The sequence below is a fragment of the Halichoerus grypus genome, chromosome 2, assembly GCF_964656455.1.
Source record: "Halichoerus grypus chromosome 2, mHalGry1.hap1.1, whole genome shotgun sequence".
In the NCBI taxonomy this organism is placed as follows: Eukaryota; Metazoa; Chordata; class Mammalia; order Carnivora; family Phocidae; genus Halichoerus; species Halichoerus grypus.
In genome coordinates, this window is record NC_135713.1 from 144,703,434 (window position 1) to 144,709,510 (window position 6,077).

Consider the following 6,077-nt stretch of genomic DNA (forward strand, 5'->3'; position numbering starts at 1 on the left):
TCGTCCCCGCCTCTTCGGTGCCTGCGCCGCCGGTGCCTGGAGCTGGCCCCCGGGATGGGCATTGGGTTCCCTTTGCTCAAGGGGCAAATGGCAGCCGGCAGAAGGGGTGGGAGACCCTCTGGGCCACTGGGAAAGGCTTGTGCCCGGAGGCGGCATGTGCGGGGCCCGGAGGAAACCCGGCGCGGGCTCCCCTGGCCCGGCCTGGAGTTGACTGCACGGCGCTGTGTAACCAGGCGCCACCGTTCTTGCAGAGTCATCTCTCTGGGCGCAGCAGCCTGCCGCCTCCTTATCCAACACAGAGTCCAGAATACGATATAACCCAAGGTTATTTCCATTTTCAGTTTGCGATGTTTTCTTAAGTAAGATTAAACGTAAGGCCACAGAGACGGACTGACGGCTGGGTTGGGAGAAAAGGATGGGAAGATTTCAGACCCATCACAACTTGTGTAACCCACTTTTAACACATCTTCAGGTTTAATATGCTGAGAACGTCAGAAAATGGAAATGGCCTATGGTTTTTCTAGACGTTTATAGGTCCTGGTCTTGGTCTTCCGTTTGTTTGGAGGCCCGAAGGCTGAATCTTAGGATGGAAAAAACTAGAATCAGCAGGTGTATCGCTTATCCCAGGAACCAGCATTATTCCCTCCTGCCACTTGGAAGGAGAAAAGAGGAGTCAGAGTTTGGTGTTTGCCTGAGTTTAGTATTCTCCAGTCCTTCAACCCCCAGATCTATGTAAGAGAATTTTACTTATGATATTTCGAAGGCCACATGTTGCAAACAATGTAGTTATAGGAACGATATGTGAGCAAAAGAGCTACTCCAGTAAAGGTGCTAAGAGGTAAAGAGAAGGGGCACCTGGGTGGCTCAGTCGGTTAAACGTCTGCCTTCCCCTCAGGTCAGGATCCCGGGGTCCTGGGATGGAGCCCCACCTCGGGCTCCCTGCTCAGCGGAGAGTCTGCTTCTCCCTCTCCTTCGACCCTGCTTGTCCTCTCTCTCAATTATAGATAGATAGATGATAGATAGATAGATAGATAGATAGATAGATAGATAGATAGATAGATAGTAAAGAGAAGGTAATGGAGGGGCGCCTGGGTGGTTCAGTCCCTGGAGCGTCTGCCTTCGGCTCAGGTCATAATCTCAGGGGTCCTGGGATCAGCCCCACATCGGGCTCCCAGCTCAGCAGCCAGTCTGCTTCTCCCTCTCCCTGTGATCTCTCTCGCTCTCACTCTCTCTCAAATAAATAAAAATCTTTTAAAAAAGAGAGAGCGAAGGTAATGGAGCTTTGAGTTAGGAGGAACTGCTTTCATCTAGAATGGACAGGGAAAGAGGTAAGACTTGGCTGGACCTGGTAGATACGCAGGACTTCTATAGCTGGAGAGTTGGCGGAGGGTTGAAGGCTTCATTAGCTGAGGGAACAGCATAGGCAAAGACAGGAAAATGGGTAGGGTGTGTTTAGGCTGGAGTGTTTTTAAAGATTTTATCTCTTTGGCTGGAGAAAGGTGTCCAAGAAAGAGCGTTTTGGCCAGAGAAAGGTATCTAAGAAAGTGATGGGAGTCAGTTCCAGGGTTGGGTATGGGGCAGGCCTTGAAGGCCAAGCCAAGGAGTCTGCAAGGGAGATGGTTTAGATTTTAGATTTGGATTTTAGATCATTTTAGTATTATTCCAGGGAGGTCTGAAAGACAGAGAGACTATGAGGCCAGTTAGGAAGCCACTTCTTGGAGGTGATTTAAGGGCAGGGTTAGGGAATGGCCTCATGTATAGAAAAAAAACATTAAATGTTGACGCTGAAGAATGGTCTGTTGGACTCAGGAGGCTAGGGAAAGAGAGGAGTCAAAGCCAACACTGGGAGTGTGAGCCTGGGTGACCAGAGGTGAACTGTATAGCCCCCCAAAAAAGAGGGAATTCAAACTTGGCTGATCCTGGGGATCCTGTCTGGGCCCAAGACAGAGCAGGACTCGAGATCCTGCTAAGAGTCCTGTTGGGGATTTTTTTTTCTAAAGCATAATGTTCTTCAGAGGAGGAAGCAAGGGGCACCTGGGTGGCTCAGTCAGTTAAGATCATGATCCCAGGACCCTGGGATAGAGCCCCAAGCAGAGCTCCCTGCTCACCGGGGAGCCTGCTTCTGCCTCTCCCTCTGCCGCTCCCCCTGCTTGTGCTCTCTCTCTCTCTCTCAAAGAAATAAACTCTTAAAAAAAAAAAAAAAAAAAGGAAGCAAAGGACAAACCCCAAGGAATATCTTTCTTTCCTCCAATTTAAAAGCAGTCACTGTTGATTAACTGACCAGATTACAAAAATAATCACTGTAGAGACCTCAGGTCATCCTTCTAATAAGCCCGCCAATCTGGTCTTCCCTGTGGCCAACATCTCCACCTTCTACAAAATGGGTGGTCTTTTTCTTCATTCCACTCCTGGAAATGATCATCTGAAGGGCCCCAGGAAGTTGTTTGCTTCTCTGAAGTATTTTCCAGCACTTCCAAGTGAAGATCTCATGAATTAGATCCTCCATGCAGATAATGCCATATTTACCAAGAGATGGAGAAACCCAAGTGTTATCTGTCAGGGCATTTGGCTGCTTGTTGGTTCGGCCATAACCACACTTGTGGATTTGTTCATTTTCTGACTTAAGTTTCAGGTACCTCCTGGGCAATATACGGTTCCACAAGTGAAAAGTGAAAAGGAGGCTTTTTAATAACGTGCATATGTTATTTTTTTCAATAAAGAATCACCTAAATGGGGGTACCTGGCTGGCTCAGTTGGTAGAGCATGTGACTCTTGATCTCGGGCTTATGAGTTCAAGCCCCACATTGGGAATAGAGCTTACTTAAAATCACGTAAACGTCCACTTTTGTGTTTAGCTTTAAAATATGAAATGTTTAAAACTCAACATAGAGGCGCCTGGGAGGCTCAGTCATTAAGCAACTTCCTTCGGCTCAGGTCATGGTCCCAGGGTCCTGGGATCGAGCCCCACATCGGGCTCCCTGCTTCACCCTCTCCCACTACCCCTGCTTGTGTTCCCTCTCTCGCTATGTCTCTATCTGTCAAATAAATAAATAAAATCTTTAAAAAATAAATAAAATAAAAAAAATAAAACTCACCACAAACAAAACTGTTGACCAATCCGTCCTTCTTATCCAATTGCTGCTTATAACTTAATTTGCCCCCCCCTTTCTGCAAGTCGCTCTCACTCTTGCTTATCCCCACCTTCCCTTGCTTGAAAGAGAAAGGGGGGGACACAGCCAGAAGGAGCACCCTACATTCCTATTCAGTTCTTTCTCTCTGGTTAGGCTAGTAACCAGCCTCCAACCTGAATCTCTCTAGGGACCCACCAGTAATCACCTTATTAGCATAAACTCAGGTGTGGCTGAAAGGGGCTCCTTAGGAATAGCAAAAGACACTCCTGGGGCACTTGGGTGGCACAGTTGGTTAAGCGTCTGATTCTTGATGTCGGCTCAGGTCATGATTTCAGGGTCCTGGGATCAAGCCCAGCGTCAGGCTCCGCGTTCGGTGTGGCGTGTACTTGAGATTCTCTCTCTCCCTCTGCCCCTGCCCCTGCTCTCGCTCTCTTCCTCTCTCAAAATAAATAAATAAAATATTTTAAAAAATAAAAAAGACGCTCCTATCGCTCAGGAAATTCCAAGGATTTCAGGAGCTGTGCACCAGGAACCCAGAACAAAGACCGATTTTTATGATACTACCATTCCCTCATAGCGATTCCCAGCCCATCCCTACCACCAGCCTCAGGCAAAAGCTGACTTTATTTCTGTTACTACAGATCTCTATTTTCTAGAGCTTCATATAAATAGAACCATATCGTATATATGTTTTGTGTCTGGCTTCTTTCTCTGAACAAATTTTTCCGAGATCCTCATTTATATGGTAACATTTATCACGAATTTGTTCCTTTTACTTGCTGAGTAGTATTCCATTGTATGAGCATGCCAGTTTATCCATTCACCAAGTAACAGTTATCTGGGCTGTTTCCAATTTGGGACTGTATGGTATAAAACTGCTATAGACTCTTTGTACAGACATATCTTTTAATGTTCTCTTAATAACCCAACATCCTCCATTTTTTTTTGGTTTACTGCCACAGTTGGTAATTTCGTCTTCCTGTTGCTGCCCAAGCTGTGGAATAAGGTTTTGTTGAAATCTTGCACATCAGAAAAATCTCTTGGGGCACCTGGGTGGCTCGGTCGGTTAAGCGTCTGCCTTCGGCTCAGGTCATGATCTCAGGGTCCTGGGATCGAGCCCCGCATCAGGCTCCCTGCTTAGTGGGGAGTCTGCTTCTCCCTCTCCCTTTCCCTCTGCTGCTGACCCCACTTGTGCTCACTCGCTCTCTCTCAAGTAAATAAATAAAATCTTTTTAAAAAATCTATTTATGGGGCGCCTGGGTGGCTCAGTCAGTGAAGCATCTGCCTTTGGATCGGGTCATGATCCCGGGGTCCTGGGATCAAGCCCCATGTCTGGCTCCTTGCTCGGTGGGGAGCCTGCTTCTCCCTCTCCCCCCTGCTCATGCTCTCTCTCACAAATAAGAAAATAAAATCTATAAAAATAAAAATAATAAATAAATGTAAAAATCTATTTAATCTACCCTCAAGTAGGTTTTTTTTTTTATTTGATTGACATATAATTTACATACCATAAAGTTAGCCCATTGTCAGTAAATGATTCAGTGATTTTTAGCCATTACCACAATCCAAGTTTAGGATATGTCAGCCTTTGTAAGTATTTGCAGTCAACTCCCAGCCAACCCCAGGTAATCACCGAACAGCTTTCTCCCTTTATTGATCTCCCTTTTCTAGAGAGGTCATATAAATGGAATCATACTGGAGGGGAATGGGGTAACAGGGTGGTGGGCATTAAGGAGGGCACGTGATGTGACGAGCACTGGGTATTATAGGCAACTGATAAATTACTGAACACTACATCTGAAACTAATGATGTATTATATGTTGGCTAATTAAATTTAAATTAAAAAATTAAAATAATAAAAATTTAAAAAAATAAACGGAATCATGCAATATGCAGTCTTGGAATCTGATTTCTTTCACAAAGCATAATGTTCTTGCAGTTCATTCATGTAGCAGCATGTATAGGAATTCATTCCTGTTCATTGCTGAATAATATTCCATTGCAAGGATATGCCACAATTTATCTATCCATTGAACAGCTGATGGACCTTTCGATTGTTTCCAGTTTGGGGCTATCGTAGGTAATGCTGATAGGAACATCTGTATACGAGTATTTATACAAACATTTCTATTTCTCTTGGATACTATGTAGGAGTAGGACCACCAGCTTATGTGGTAAATTTATGTTTAGCTTTAGAAGGAATTGCCCAGTTGTTTTCCAAAGTAGTTGTTCTATTTCACAGTCCCACGCCGGAAGGTTTCAGTTCTTCACAGCATCGCCAACACTTGCTATGGTCTGTCTTTTTTGTTGTAGCCATTCTAGTGGGTGTGTAGGAGCATCTGGCTGTGGTTTTTTCCAAATTCAGTGAGCCCCCTCTGGCAGCGAAACTGTTGGATGGTACGGCCTGCCCGGTCGTGGTCGGCTGCCCTGCTGCCTAGGCTGGGGGACTGTGAGCAGCCCGGGCAAGTATGCCACAGACTCTCTGTTCTCACCTAGAGTTCAGTGGTTTTCCATGGATAAATGCTTCTCAATTTCTCCTTTGCTTTTGGTCAATTCCCAGAACGCTAAATGGTTTTTTGGATTTCTTTTTTCCTCCAACTTTATCATCGTTTTCTGGAGAGAGAATTGTTGATCTCCTCACTTCACCAGGCTGCTACCCTCACATACTTTTAGTTGAAGATTTTTTTCCTCTGTGTGTCTTCCCTAGACATTGCTTTTTTTCTGTTTTCTTGCATTGGCCTCTATGTTTCACTTTGCACGGGATATTTATTTGCCTTGTCTGCACACTAGAATCACTTGGAAAGCTTTTAAAAACCCCAGTGCCCAAGCTGTACCCCCAGAACATTACATCAGAATCTCTAGGGGGAGAGCACAGCCATTTGAAACTCAAAAGAATTATAAGTCAGTGAAAAATGAAAATGTCAACAAGTTTTTTTTTTTTGAAA